This window comes from Phyllostomus discolor, chromosome 9 (genome assembly GCF_004126475.2).
Source record: "Phyllostomus discolor isolate MPI-MPIP mPhyDis1 chromosome 9, mPhyDis1.pri.v3, whole genome shotgun sequence".
NCBI lineage: Eukaryota > Metazoa > Chordata > Mammalia > Chiroptera > Phyllostomidae > Phyllostomus > Phyllostomus discolor.
Window position 1 is genome coordinate 43,432,172 of NC_040911.2, and position 16,427 is coordinate 43,448,598.

The window sequence follows — 16,427 nt, forward strand, 5'->3', positions numbered from 1 at the left end:
CTAAAGCTGAACACAGCCTCTCACAACACCACCAGCTGGTACACTGATACACATGGGTTCCTAGAACACTCACCTAGCAGAGGAAGCCTGTACCACAAGGGGCCTGCCCTCCAGAAGATAAATCTGTTTTTTGGCGGTCCCCCCTCATAGGTATTTATTACCATTGTTTTTAAAATAATTGTAAGTTGAAATAATTTAATTTGTAATAATGACTGTGTTTAATAATGGACTCCCAAAATTTCTGAAAATGTAACAACTGGCTCTTGCAAACTGGTATGAACCAGGTCTACTGTAGCATTGTTATAACTGATGTTTCTTTCCACTCAGGCTAAGAAAAGAAAATCTTAATCTTCAAAACACTTTGAGATAGCCACAAAAAGGTTTATAATTTAACTGAACAAGCTGAATGTGTGTGAGCTTAGCCTTTACTGTTATTTTGCCAGTAATTTTAAAACCTCTTAAACCTGTCATATGCAAAAATATACTGTACATAGATTACCTTGGAAATAACAGTCATGGACAATCAACTAAGAACACAACCTAAATGCACTTGGCATTCTTTTGGTCAGGCAACTATGCCAAGAGGTATGAGTCATTGGCTTATTAAACAATGATCCTGTCTTTTTTAAACTATGGAATCTTTATACAGGAAACCAGGTCAGAATATATTTTTTCAGCCATATTTATTTTTGTGTTTAACCATAATGTCAGCAACAGTTATTCATACAAAAGGACAACCAGGCACTCTAATCAGTGTGTAGAAATAGGCTGTATAGGCAAGGAAAGCAAGAACTCAAAACAAATTCTTATGGGAGACATGGGTGGTGGTGGACCGGAGCCCAGCAATGCATTTATGAAGGAGAAAAAGGTAAGTTAAAAAACAAATAAAAGTCTGACTTTAGAACTCTAATGATAAAGATTATTTTAATAAAAACTTGGGTGATTCATTAACTCCATATGGCCTGTTGTTATTTTTTTTTAAACCTCAAATCAAGCTTTTCCTTATAGTAGGATAGGCCTTTATTCTGGAGGTAATCCTGTTATAGTGAAAATCTAGAATTAGCTAAATGTAGTTGGATAGCTAACATTAACATTATATGAAAAATTATAGAATGAGGGAAAATAGGAATATATTAAAAGGAATAGGAATATATTTTAAAGTTTGACACTTTAAGAAATGATTGACATTGATGCTGAGGTTACACATAGTACTGCTGAGTCTGGGACACACGGCAGACGCTATCTTGCAACGGGCCGACGGCGACATCGCCTGGAACTCGAGGTGAGCCGTAGTGCAAACGTGTGTATGTGAGCACAAGGGACCCTCCCCTGCCCACCCCAAGGTAATTTCTCACAGTTTGCAGAAATATTTGAAAAATCAAATAGAAAAAAGAGAGAAAAAAGGAAAAGGAAACCAACTGTTCTTTCCTCAACTTGGTATCTTTAGTAAAATCCTCATCTTGTGGGTGATTCAAGAGATTGTCTTCCTGTGGGTCAGAGGCAGTCACTGACTAGGTGTGCTTTCTGCACAGTTCTCCAATTCCAAAATCACTCCACCCTCCTTCCTACCACTTTCACCTGTTGATGAGTTTCCATTGATCTAAAATAATTCTTCGGAGAAAGGGTGAGGTTAAAATAATTCTTGCTAAAGTTTGAATGACTGGGGCTCATTAAACCCTCCAATGATACCTTACTGTTGTTGAATATTAATCAAAATTTTAACCCTGGCCATCAGGTCCTTTGTGATATATCCCTGCTTATTTTCCTATTTCTTCCACTTCATCATTTAAAATGCTTTAGCCACTTCTGTCTTCTCTCTGTGCTTTGCAACACCAATGGCCTTCTGCTCCTGGCTAGCGCCCTTGCTGCTCCTTCTGGCTTGAATGCTCTCCTCTAACTTACCAGAGCTTCCTATAGCTAGCTCTTTCTCCTCATTCAGATTTTACTCTAAATGTTACTTCCAAGAAGTTCTTCCTTGATTACTGTATTTAGAGCAGCCCTAGTGATAACTCTCTAGACCACCTTTCTCTTTTATTGTTTTTTTTTCATAGCAATCATCACCTCTTAGAATTATGTCACTGATTTATCATTTGGTTCCTTGTTTGTATCTACCTTCCTCATTAGAATGAAGCAGAATGAGGGCAAGGACCTGCTCAGTTTTGCTTGCTGCTGTGACACCCCTGACTAGATCAGTATCCAACATGGAGTAAATACCCGATAAATATTATCCAATGAGTAACCGATCATTACCAAGTGTTGCCACGTGTTCTAAAAGAGGACTTTATGTATCCCGGCAAATGTATTTCAAACACGTTATCTTAACTGTGGATGTTGTTGAGCAGAGTCCTCAAATTTCACTGTCATGACCACTGTTTCTACTCAGAGGCCAGTCTTCATGGAGGAGAACATTGAGATGTAGAGTGAATATACATAAGTTACAGTAGGTAGTTAAATTTCAGGATTATAGTGTTAAAAAGGTACCCAAGAAGTAAGTTTATCAACTACCTGGACACAAGGAAATGCCCTACATGGACTTCAAGGAAAATTAGCTAATTGATTTTATATTCTTACAGCTCTAGTATCTGCAGTTCTCATCTCTACTGTCATCGCCCTAGGCCAAATTATCATGGCAATGTGCACATGAATCTGTATTATAAGATAAGAACAGAGAAAGAGGAACTAAGAAAGAGCCATTCAGTTTTTAATATCCTTCTTCCAGTGCATTCTCATACTGCAGCTGGAGTGATCTTTTCAAAAGGCAAGTCCAATTATATGCTATCCCTCTCTCCTTTAAGTCTTAAAATAGCTTTTTATTATTCTTAAGATAAAGATCAAAAGGCTTAGCACGACTTGGAAAACTCTTCATGAGGTCACCCTTGTCAGAATAAAAAATGGTGACAAATTCCTCTCTACATCTCTCATAGAGAGCTGGGGGCTATGTGCCTCCTTGAATCCAGGCAAGCTCTCAGCCTGCCTTGAGTGTTAAAATACAGTGGAAATGATGCTCTCCCAGTGTCTGTCCCCAGGCCTTATGAAACAGACAGCTTCTTCCTCCTGTCTGTGGGATCACTCCCTCTTGGAACCTTGAGCCACCAGGTTGGAAGTCCTGAGACTGCCATGATGGAGAGGCCAGGTGTAGACATTCTCATAAACCGCATCAGCTGAGGGAAGAAGATAGAAGGCCTGGAGAAACTGTGGATGGAAGCTGGGAGGACAGAGAAAAAAATGTCCTTGGAGACTAGAAGAAAATGCAACTTCTGTGATGTAGTGGCAGAGAGTTTGGCAACACTATGACCTGTACTATTATGGAAAGTAGAAACTATACTTAGTGAATTCTTAATTTTTGTGAGATTTCCAGACAGAATCTTTAAAAGTACCAATTCATTGTTTAAAATAATGGCATATAACTAAATATAAAGATGAGTTAAAAAAGAACTGTTCATTTTTCAAGAAAAATTAAGAGAGAAGGTAGAGCTAGTACTTGTCAGTATAAAGAAAAATGTAAAAAAGTTTCACGTTTCTAGCCTTTTTAAAGGAAAAGTTCTCTCAAAGCAAGAAATCGATAGGGTGAAAGTCATCATGTGGGTGTGGTTGTATGACCTTTATACATGATTTTAGAAAGATTGAAGTGTGTGCCTCATAAGCTAGTGAAGAGACCCAAGGGCTTCTAAGAACCCCGAGGGTGTTGTCCCACGGTGGCCTGACTCTGAGCCCAGGCCGAAGAAGGACCTATATCGAAGAGAATTGTGGATGTGTGTTTTGTCAAATGGAGTGAAGTTTAATAAGATGCATAGGAAGCCCACAAAGATTTTAAGAGAAGTATATTAGTGGAAACATTATTAGCATGGACAAAAATCAGCAGAGGTAGTTCGAAGTTAAAGAGTCTTTAAAGCCCCCAAGCTTCTATGGTCAGGAAATAGGCTGAGAAGATCATTCAGTTGCAAATACCATGTCTTATGGACTATGGACTGAATTGTGTCCCCCGACCTCCCCGCCATTCATATGGTGAGGTCCTAACTAATCTCCAATATGATGGCATTTGGAGATGGGGCCTTTGAGGTGTAATGAAGCTTGATAAGATGATGAGAGTGGCACCCCCACGGTAGGATTAGTGCCCTTATAAGGTGTTGTTCTCTTTACACATATGCACCTATAAAAGGCCACGTGAGCACTCAGTGAGTGGTGGCCTTCGGCAAGACCGGAAGAGTACTCACCACCACCTGACAATGCTGGTACCCTGATCGCAGACTTGGGAGAAAAAAAGATCTGTTGTTTAAGCCACCTAGTCTATGGTATTTTGTGAAGGCAGCTTGAGCTGACTAAGATATAATGCAAATAAGATAACTCGAAAGGTGCAACCAAGAGTTTGGAAGGTGGAGACAAGAGCTGCAGAGAATCATTCCTGGAGAGCGGGACTGGGCCCTCCAGTCAAGGAACTGGCAAGGCATTAATTTCAGAGTTGCTATGGTCCAGCGATTGCTGTGTGCCCCTCATTCCTCCACTCCTCGAATGAGGGTGCCCAGTGCATTGATGTCACCTCTGCATCATTAGTATGTGCTGGGTATGTGTGGAGCAGATACTTTCTCATTTTAGTTCATGAATTTTCATATTGAGAGAAACTATACTAGAGACCTACATCAAAGGAGCTTCATCAACACCTGGACTTTATTTAGATTTGTAAGAATCTGAATCTCAAACTTGAACTTCATGCCATAAAGAGGTAAGATTTTTGGAGGGCTTTAGAAGTATATTTTGCTTTACAGAGAAAGCTAAATACTTTGTATACAGATTAGAGGGTGAAGCATTGCTGAGCAAAAATGGCTACAAATTAATTGAAACTGTTCCAACTGAGAGATGACATCTCTCATTCTCTGTGATCTGGGAGGGTTCTGTGGCTGCTTTGACCGATATAGTGAAGTGATGCTCTGCTAGTATGTGGACCCAGACCTTAAGATTTCCTGTCTTTTGGACATTGTCCTTGGAAGCTGAAATCCTGGGGGTGCCACGTATGGTATGGGTGCTCTGTTTAACGGTCTCCTCTGAGCCTACACTCCCAAACATTGAAATAAAGGCGACAGGCATGTGAATAATGTCATCCTGGACCACCTAGACCAGTCCAACCTCCAGCTAAGTGTGGAATGAAAGAATCACTCAGCTGAACCCTGCGGAAATTCTTGACCCGTACCATCACAGGTTATAATAAAGTAGTTGTTTTTAAGCTGCTGACCTACACTTTGGAGTAATATGTTACATATGCCAGATAACTGAAACAGTTACCTGTGCTTAATTTCTCGGACCTCACATTGCATCTAATCTCTTAGCTCTCTACTCCAGCCATATTACACTTTTGGGTCTCTGAATATTAGCACAACATTAACAGCAACATGAACACTAACATCACCTCACCCTTCTTGACCTTTCAGCTCTTAGCTTATAAGCATTTTCTCAGGAAATTTCTCCTTGACCCTCTAGAGTAGTTTCATTATTAAAGCAAATTCTGTCAGAAACAAAACAAAAACTGTATTTCTTTCTTTCAGAGCAATTATCTCTGTGATTATTTCACTAATGCCAGTCTCCACCTTTAGACTATAAACTCCAGGAACAGAGAGTAGGACTTTTTGATCATCAGTGAATTCCCAGAGTCCAGGAGTGTGTCTGGACAAAGTAAGTGCTGAGTAAATGTTTGTTAAATAGATGAATGAAATATTTGATGCAAATTATAAGGGCTCTTTTCTTACCCCAGCCTTTAGTAACTGCGCCACAATTCTTTCACATACTGTGAACATTTGGATTCAGAGTCATTGTAACTGGGAAAGACAATGACATGATATTAGGCAACTCCCACTGCCTTGCCTGTGAAGGCAGCTCAGCACAGCTGAAGCTGCTAAGTTCCTTTTTGTAACCCTGGTGCGGAGAAGAGGAACTGAAAGGTTGCTTCTGAGTGTGCGTGGGTGCAGGAGTGCAGAGAAAAAAAACAATCAGTGCCTGCTCACATTTATATTTTTGGTGAAAATCAGGGAGCTTTCCTGAGCAGCTAAGGAAAGCTGTGGCTCTGGCCAGGGAGTTCAGTTGGCTACAGTGCCATCCTGACATGCCAAGGTTGTGAGTTCGGTTCCCTGGTCAGAGCACATATAAGAACCAACTAATGAATGCATAAATAAGTGGAACAACAAATTGATTTTCTCTCCCTTCACCTCTTTGTCTAAAATCAAAATTAAGAACAAAAAAACCAAAGAAAGTTGTGGGTGCTCAAATCATTTAAATTATTCCTAAATTTAAGTTTAGAAATAATTTCTAACTAGACTAAGAGCTTTTTTTCTGCTGTACCCCTTTATTCAAAAGAGGAAGGACCGGTTGCATGCCTGAGGGCAGATGTCTCCACAAAGATTCTCTTTCTTTCACATGCCCTGCCCCCCACATTGTTTTCTTCATACCTAATTTCTATTCTATTGTTTTTAAAAATGCATTTTCCCACTTACTTAGTCCTATGGATGTGGAAAATGGATGATATATTGGAAATAGTCTTTCTTAAATATTTTCTGCTCTATTTCTTTAAGATTTTAGTTTGTCATTTTTGTTGTAAGAGAAATAAGCTTAGGTATCTATAAATGTCTTTATAATTTCCGTTTTGTAACTAAAAAGTATTTTCCTTTGACTTGTAAATTTCTACTTAACACTAGTCACCAAATGGTCCATGTAAAACTTTCTTTCCTTCCTTCCTTCCTTCCTTCCTTCCTTCCTTCCTTCCTTCCTTCCTTCCTTCCTTCCTTCCTTCTTTCTTTTTCTTTTTGTAAAAGATTTTACTTAGTTACTTTTAGAGAAAGAAAGGAGGGAGAAAGAGTGAAACATCAATGTGTGGTTGCCTCTGAAGTGCCCCCTACTGGGGACCTGGCCCCAGGCACCAGCATGTGTCCTGACTGAGAATCAAGTCAGTGACCCTTTTGGTTTGCAGGCCAGCACTCAATCCATTGAGCTGCACCAGCCAAGGCCATGTACAATATTTCATTAAATGAGTTCAGTAGAGTTCCAATTAGAGAAAGGAAGATCGCCATTTACCCATAATATCCTTACTCATTTTAAAGAAAAACACTTCAAAATGGCAGGGCTATTATCTAGACAAACATGTTTTATGTCATTTTAGTGAGTGTACACACTTTGCCCATTTCTACTTCTCTGATTTATCCTCCTGGCCTAAGTGCACAATACTGCACTTGTCCCTTTTGAACATGTGACAGAATAAAGAGCTGGCCAGGAGGCAGATGTAGGCACACCTTTGATCTCTCATCCTTGGGGGTTAAAAGAGGGCAGACACCTGGCGCTTTGAGCAGAGAAACAAACAGCCTGGACTGGAATTACCTTAAAAGGAACCACAGCTTTAGCCAAAGGTGCAGCTGGATTGGCTGAATGGGCACGGAGGGAGGAGAGCCTACGGTTGGGCAGAGGCCACAACAGAGTCCCAGTAATGTGATTCAGACAATCTGAGGGTTGGTCAGAAACTGGAAACATCAGGCAATTGTACTAAGAAAAAATGAATAGCAAGTCTTTTGCAAAGAATATTGCAAGATGTTCAGCTGTGCACAAATGCTAAAAGGCAATTGGATGGCAATTCAGGAAGCTTTCAAAGAAAGGATTTACAAACTCTTTTCCCCCTTAGCAGAACTCTCTTTTTATTAAGGATGTCTTTCACCTTTACAACTAGATGTTGTAAATGCCCTTAAGTCAAAATGAGACCTGGAGTATTTCCTGTGACTTTGGTGAAACTGTATTGCCTCCTGGCGTCTGTGTGCTGTTGTTACACCATTACATAGAAAGTCTAAAGAAAGCTAATCAAGCTGTGTAAGGATGTAGCTTCCGTCTTATCTGGGACCAGAGAATACAGTTTGCTCCCTCGAATCCAGACATGGTTTGAAAAGACCTGGAATGATATTTCAAAATTAAGACTCTTTCCTTCACCACCCTCAGTGGAATCTCCTGAGATTTTCGAGTAGCTTTTAAAATGAATGGATCAGATGCTAACTGGCCAATTTTAAATTTACAAATGGTCATGTGAGAGGCTGCCACACACCTACCCATTTTCCAAGAACCAACTCAGATATCTCCTGTGCTGTAAAGCCTCTCCTGACTTCTCAGCATTTGGTACACACCTAACTGTCATGCTTTCCTCGGCCTTCATGCTTCCTTCTCTGATGGAAACTTGAAAGTGGGGATTACACCTGATTTCTGTTTGTATCCAATGTGACTCGCATAGCGTCTGGCAGATGCTATGTGTTCAACAATAATGAGTTGTTTTTTGGTTGCATAGAACAATGCTGTTCACCAAATGATCAAGTACATTTCTTGATTAAGAGCTGCTGAAAGTCAATATAATAACCAAATTGGAGACAGAGAATATGGTCCTCAGATGGGACTTAGGGGGTCCTTAAGCTCCCTGAAACTGTCAGGCACCATGTTAATTACTGTAGTGAATGGTTAGAAAACCCAAACCTAGCATGTATCTAGCTCTAACAAGCTAGGGTTCTAGAAAACTCTTTAAACTTTAACTTCTGTTTATTCCCCAAGGGAACCTCTACTCTAGAGAGATCATGAATATATTCATCATCACCAATTCAATTATACATTTCTTTTGAGTATATACTTCTAGGAGTAACTAGGCTTCTGGGTGTTCTTACTGAAGATACTCTGGTGTGTTGATTGAGGCCATTGACCCAGAGCTGAGTGACAATGAGCATGAGAAATCGGTGTCTGGGGCAGGTTGTTTAGTACTGAGGGGAGACGCTAAAGAAAATGAAACTATGAACTACTGGTCAGACTTACCTATGTGTAATGGATACAGTGTTATTCTGCTTTGGATATCATTTTAGGACAGAAAAAAGTAACCAGATCTGAAGAATTGATTGAATTAGGATGAGTCAAGAGGTCAATATTATTAGCAAGACTTTTTGTTATAATATTGTCACATTAATACTCTTAATAAAAGCTTCTTAAATCTGTTTGTTATACTTTAAATAAAAAAAAATCAAGGAAGAAGGCAAGCATAGTAAAGACACAGTTCACGGTTGTTAAGAGCTTGAATTTTGGAGTCAAACTAAATAGGTACAAATATTGACTGCACTACTGACCAGCCATTTGACCTGGAAAAATTCACTAAACTTTTTTCTGTGTCTCAGTTTCCTCAATTATGAAAATGAGGATGCTACTAATAGCATATACTGCCTGGAACCTAGGAAATGCTCTATAAGTGTTTGTTGAGGGGAACCATGTGAGTTCCCCACTATGGTAGACTAATAAGATAAAAAAAAAATTCTGGGGAGGGAGGTGGAGAGGGCTGGGGGATGGGCTGGGATGGGGGTAAAAGGCAGAAAACTGTACTTGAACAACAATTAAAATTAAAAAAATAAAGAGAAAAGAAAAAAAAAGAAAAAAAACTCTGTACTGTTGAAAGAGACAGTCTCTCGGCTGAGTTTGTTCCATGAGACATTGTTAAAACCCCCAAATAAAAGGAATGTTCTCGGGAGTGGGGCTTCTCCAGTGCTGGTGTTTTCCCTGAGGTTGGCCTTAGTGCAAGCCTGGGAATAAGCGCATCTCTGACACTCCCAGGCCAGCAAGCCTGGGCCTCTGGGAGTATGTTGGGGTCTGTGAATGTCCATCCTTGTCCCATTCTAGCACAGAGCTCCACCCTCAGAGGTAGCCCAGAGCCTGAATGGCCACTAGGAATGGGGGTAAAGTCTTCTTTGTCCCTGGTTCTTTAGGAAGGTGTCCAGAATATGTTACCATGACATAAAACTATTTTGAGGTGAGGGCATTTGAGAATAGGCTTTTTTTCTGAACTCCCTTATCTGCCTAAAAGCAGAACAGCACAAACAACTCAATTGTCACAAATCCACTCCCCAGGAGTTTCTGCAACCAGAGAAGATGGACTCATCACCAGAGAGAAGAAATGTTACTGCATTTAAACAGACATTGTCCTAAAACTATTATATCTCTCATCTATTTTCCTAAGGGCTTCTTTCTCTTTCCTAAAAGTCATTTGTAAGTGCTTTTTTCTTAGTAAGATGGTACATAAACCTCAAATTCTAACTGCTTCCTTGGGTCATATTTTTCTGGGAACTCCTGCATGTACATAAATAAAAACCTGTCTTCCCTTTCTAACCTGTTTTTTGTCATTTTAATTTACAGGAACCTTATGAAAGATCATAAGAGGGTAGAGGAAAAGTTTTTCCTCCCCCGTGTCTCTATAAGGCTTTGGCCAAATATTGGACTCCACTATGCTAACTCTCTTCTCAGGTCCTCAGAACTAGCTTGCCACCTTGCACAAGAATATCCTCAGTTTAAGAAGTTATGACAAACATAAGTCCACCATAAGTCAGAAATACCCCATAATATTCAATACATTAATATTTGTACAGCATCTTTGGATATTTCTAGAGCATTACTGAACAATGGCTGACAAATACAAGTGCTAGATAATTGTCTGTGAAATAAAAATAAATCCTCACTATATTGCACAACCCCAATCTTTAATTCATACTAGTTTTAGGGTTCCAAGCCTTCCACATATTTTTCTTATTTGGCGCTGCATCTTTACAATCTTCCATAGATGAAGATGTAAAAAGTGAATACTGTTCAGAAAGATTAATCTTTTTACTGCTGAGACAAGATAATCAGAGTGAGATAATTTTAACCGACTTCTGACTTTGAAGTGTAACTTGGAATGGCATTCAGACAAGTACAAAGCCATATTCAGACTTACACAAAATGCAATGAGTGGATGAATGGAGAGATAAATGGTGGAATAATCACTAACAATGGTGCAAAATTATGTATCCTGTGGGAGTTTGGAAAGATATATCCTTTCTTAAGGAGAGATGAGACTTAGCAATGGGCCCTCTAATGTGATTTCAAAAGGCATAGGGCCATCGATGAGCTAATGGGGCTGGCAGAGCGCACTCCGGCTTTTTGGGCATTCCAGCACATTCCAAGCAAACCTGGCAACTGATAACTTCCTGGACAGCTGTTTCTCCTATTTATCCCCCCAATTCTTTTTTGTTAGTTGTCAGTTAAGTTTTTATGTGAATGCTATATCCACCCTGCAAAAACAAATTTTTCTTAGAGGTTTTTATTTTCATTGGCAAATGATTTGCAGAAATGTTGATTGTCCTTCTCTAAGTTGAAAATGAAAGTGCAATCAAGCATAACATTGTATTATGTTTTTGAGAAATTTCTAAGTAATTTCCATCTCAATATCTCTAGATGTAAACAACAATTCTGATTATCCATGCTTGTATTAAGCATATCCTGAAATTAATATTTAAGTAAAGTGGTCGATGAATCACTTAACATTTACTTTTCTGTAGCTAAGCACATTGAGGTCAAGGTCAATTAATTTTATTTTAGTTTACTTTATTAAGAATATCTATGCATGGTGACAGATGTTAACTACACTTATTTTGGTAATCATTTTGCAGTATATACAAATATCAACTCATTATATCATATGCCTGAAACTAATATAATATTATATATCAATTATACCTTTTTTTTTTAAAGAGCATCTGAAAACTTTAAGCTGCTTGACTCTGGTTGAAACCAATTAACAGAACTTTTGACATGTATACTAGAAGTCAAAATGGCACAGGGGGATGTTTCTACTTTTAGACATGCGTGATAAAAGCCATAAGGGGGCAGAGCCTAGCCTGGACAAAACCGGAAAGGTATCAGATTGGATGGAGAGCCCAGAATCCCAGTAGGTCCTGGAATGGGAAGGCCCAACTCAAGGCCAGGAAGCATGAGGAAGTTGGACTGGATAGTTTGAATGGCTCCTTGATTATTACTGAGAATCAAAATATTTGGAGGATTAACAGAAGCTTTGGAGTAGCTGCTGCTAGAGCCTACCCACCCTCTACGTTTCTGAGGGTGTATAATTCTCTTAACTGCAATAAAATCTTGCTACCACATTTAAAATTCTCAAAAGGAAAAAAAAGGAAGAAAGGAAGGAAGAGAAAGAAACCATTTCATAGCCTCCCCTTGTAAACTTACAAAATCTTTCCTGTGGCATACAGCATGGGTCGCTGGGCCCTTCTTAGTCTTTGTTTTAGCTTAGACCACTCTTGTACCCTCCTCTTTTCTCTCCCCACCAGCAATTTCTGTGTTCCTGCTACTCTAGACTTCTTTTAGTCAAGTAATTTTCCTTCTCATTCTTGCCTCTGGCTTTTGCCCTTTGATGTTCCTTCACCTGGAACTCAAGCAAGGACTTTGAGGAAATGGCAATAAAATTTCCCTGACCACACACTTTACAGTTGTCCTAAAATTCTAACTTTCTTATTTCTCTTTTTATAAAGTAGCTGTAACCATGGTAAATAATTATATGCATAAACATTAAAACAACAGCAACATCACCTCAGATTATTTGCTTCTTGATGTCATAGCAGAGCCTGGGTCAGTGTTACTGGTGTGTCCTTAGGAGCAGACCAGTGCCTGGCACACAGTAGGTGCCCAAAAGTGCTTAATAAATAAGGAAAGGAATTTTTAATTCTGTCTACTCTTAAACTGGCAATTCATGCTTTCCTGTTTCATGGCTGGACTTGAGCAAAAATGATAACCATGCTGTGGAAGTTGATTATTTAAGTCTGAGTTGGAGCAAGTTATTTTCATAAAAGAAGAAAACAGATTTTGAACTTGAACTCTCCAGGAGCTAACTTTCAAAACTACTCTTTTCTCCCACACATAGTTATGCACCACTGATGGGAGTGCAATTTGCAAAAGAACCTAAGCAAATACAGTCTTAAAAATGTAATTCCATTTCCTACTTTTTAGAATCTATTTTTAAAGGAATAATCATAGATGCTTTTACTTTTGTTTCCATACATTTTATTCCCAGAAGAACAACATGAATAATTCTTTAAAAACTGAGATAATAGGGAGCATTTGAGATCTTGCTTCCTGGCATGTCATCAGTTTGGCTCAAACAAGCTCATAAAAATTCTCAAAAAAAAAAATCGAGATCATGTAACCCATTTGCTAATACTCTGAAATAGCTCCTATTTCACTTGGAATAGAAGCCAAATCCTTCCAATTGCCAGCAAAGTCCCGCGTAATTAATGTTATTTATGAATTTATTGTTACCCTTTCTTCAGAACTTTTTACAATGAGGTGTTTTTGTTCAGGAAAAACAAAAGCACTATTAAAAAGAGGACATTCAGAAAGGAGCTTTGGAAAGTTAATGTTCTGTTTCTTTTACATTAAAAATCGGTTAGGAAGATTCCTGATTTTTTTCTGAAGATTTCTAAATGGGAAAACATGATCATCAATACTTAGTCCTTCGTTTGCTGATTAGAAAGACATGTACCAGGAGAAATTTGACTTCTACTTTTCTTCTGCATTTCTCTTCCTTAAAAGTTAAGGAGAACTAGATATTATCAGGGCGTGTTTAGGATGTTTAGAGACCATGTGCTGTTAAATACTAGTTCTTATTCTGTATTCCTTTTGAAGTGTGGCAAGCACATCTCCCACATAAGGGCAGGTTAGATACCAAGAACCTGGGAGAACTTACTGCAAACACACTTCTTTTCCTGTAGTACTATTTTCTCACTGTCTTCCAGGTGGGTTCTCACAGCTGTTCTCTGTCCCTACCTCCTGGCCGAGCCCTTATGTCCTTTCATCTGGGCACTTTCAGTGATATTACAACTGGTCTTTCTGTCTTCAGCTTTTTCCCTCTTTAATTCATTCCCCTTAAGAGTGACTTCCTTACCTAAAAATTGTTAACAGCTCTCCACTGCCCAAACAAGAAAGTTTGAGGCCCATCTTAGTCTAGATCTAACCTCTTTTTCTATCACTTTCTCCATGAACCCTATTCCTTGGCTTCACTCTTTCCTTCACACACCATGTATGGGGTTGGCCAAAAAGTCCAATCAGTTTTTTTCCATAAAATAAAGGACACATTTTTTATTTTCACCAATAACTTAACTGATGTAGACATTTTGAATATGTCAGCTATCTCCAGCTATTGGCTTCTAGTGGGTAGAGGCCGGAGGTGCTGCTAAACATCTTCCAATGCATAAGATAGCCCCATAGCAAAGAATTATAGCAAAGTATTGGGTTGGCCAAAATGTCAATAGTACCAAGAAACTTTGCAAACCACTTTTGACATGGTCAATCAGTCATAGCACCTTGTCCATGCACTGTACAAATCTTTCATTGCATTTCAGTTGCATTTCTACCTTTCTTGAAATAATAAAGCATAATACCAATATGTGCAACTGAAAATGTTGTGTATCTTCTCCCATCCTCAATATTAAAATTACTGCACAAAAATTCACCAATTTTGATAAGTTTTTTAGAAATGAATGCTGATATGACAGCTGTCACAATTCAACCTGCCAAAATTGTTTTGAATGAGATTAAAGACAACTAAGCACTACTAAAGCCATCCTATGGAAAAAACTAAAAGGACTTTTTGGCCAACCCAATACCTGAGTGCCTTCACTCTGCTGCATGTGCTACCCTCTCTGCCTAGAAATCCTTCCCCTGTTTTTTTTATTGGTAACTTAGAATGTAAAGTATTTTATTTTTAAACTTCTAAATTTGAAGACAAATGGCCTACATTAAATAATATAGTTTCCCAAAGATGAACGTGCTCGTTGGGAACTCAGTTTTTCTGCTTGAATTACGAAGACAGCTTTCGGAAACTCCTGGGCAGGAGCACTGCTGTTTCCATGATCTGTGATTAGATGAACTGATCGATCTCAGTTGGTAACATCTGTTTTTTACCCCTGTTGGTAAGAGTTTTAAAAATTTTAGAACAGATGCATTTTTTTCTAGTCTTACACTGACAATTTCATTCCAAATGTTTCCTGAAAGACATATATCATATACAGGAAACCCATCTTCATTCTTCTCATTTTCCTACGCTTCAGAAGTTGGTGTGGACACGTTCACTGTGCTGTGCCCACTCACGAACAAGAAGAAGATTTGACTAGCATTGAGCTGTAAGGGCCTTCTAATTATCTTGATGAGTTCACTCACATTGACAGGAACAGGTACAAGAAACTTGGTTTCATCCAGGACAGAAAGCTGCTTCTCACCCTTGTATAATTATATTGTCACTGGGATTTTAGTCAGATGTTGTTCTCAGATAAGTTGGACATCTACTCTTTGTTCAAAGGTGCAATGCTGCTCGAAGTTCTCCTATGTATGGTGGCATGGTGGAGGAGGTTGGGAAGAGGCGGTGAAGCAGAGGGTCCTGGCAGCTTTAAGGTGGCCACAGACCTGACTGCAGCAACAGCAACTTCCCTTGTCCATTTCTCTATTCTCCATGTGAACAATTTCTTTTAACTCCCTGGGCTCAACTTAGTGCCTTTTACAGTGAAGTCTTCCCAGTCCTCTTCAGGCACATATCTATCCCACTATTGCATCCTTTAACACTCCTCATATCTCTGTATGGCCCTTAATACACAATATTCTTTTTAAAAAAAGATTTTATTTACTTTTAGATGGAAAGAGAGGGAGAAAGGGAGAGAAACATCAATATGTGGTTGCCTCTCACATGTCTCACACTGGGGAACCGGCCCACAAACCAGGCATGTGCCCTGACTGAGAATCAAACCAGTGACCCTTTGCTTTGCAGGCCAGCACTCAATCCATTGAGCCACAGCAGCCAGGGCAATATACAATATTCTAATTATTTATATTTCTGTTACCCTTAGTGACTTGTGCTTTCCTCTAGAGCACTGTTTCCATTGGTTATCTTACACTATTGCTCCTTAGAAGTGTTGATAGAAAATCCCTGTAGATAGGACAATCATAGGGACAAACTATTGTATTAACTATTGTTAGCACACAAATCTGTTATGATGTAGAGGAAGATGATTGTTATAATTAAAATGAGCACCACCATATTACTTCCATCGTCATCACTTCCACCATCAACACTTCCTCCATCACCATCTCTACCATTACTACCTACCTCCACTACCTCCATTGTCAGCACCTCCACCACATCCATGAACTCCACCTCTACCTACTATTACCACTTCCATTATCACTTCCCATTATCACCTCCACCATCATTACCTCCATCATTATTGTCTTCACCACCATTTCTACCACTATTGCCTCTGCTACTTCTACCACCCTACCGATATCACCTCTACCACCTCCACCTTTCCCACTTCCATTATTTACATCACTTTAATCATTCCCACTAGGTCTATCACTTTTATCGTCCCACCCATTAATATTCACAGAGCACTGTCGAGTAGCAGATACTGGGGCAACTTTTATATGCATGATCTCATTTCATCTTTACAATCTAATTAAAGCAGAATGCTATGGCCTGAATGTTTTTGTCCCCCTAACACTCACATGTTGGAATCCTAATGTTAAGGTGATAGTCTTAGAAGGTGGGGCTGGTAGGAGGTGACCAGGTTATG

General features: G+C 39.1%; 1 protein-coding gene, 1 long non-coding RNA gene and 1 pseudogene across 10 annotated transcripts in view; 1 reads left to right on the forward strand and 2 right to left on the reverse strand.

Annotated features, from left to right (window-relative positions):
- DLGAP1 (DLG associated protein 1) overlaps nt 1-16,427 on the reverse strand; it is a 307,180-nt gene that overhangs the window by 98,070 nt on the left and 192,683 nt on the right. The gene's annotated exons all lie outside the window — the stretch shown is intronic.
- On the forward strand, nt 10-11,142 carry LOC118496712. Its single transcript, XR_004899269.1, has 2 exons — nt 10-5,664; nt 10,285-11,142. It is a non-coding gene; the product is annotated as an uncharacterized LOC118496712 (long non-coding RNA).
- On the reverse strand, nt 14,546-16,000 carry LOC114506513 (annotated as a pseudogene).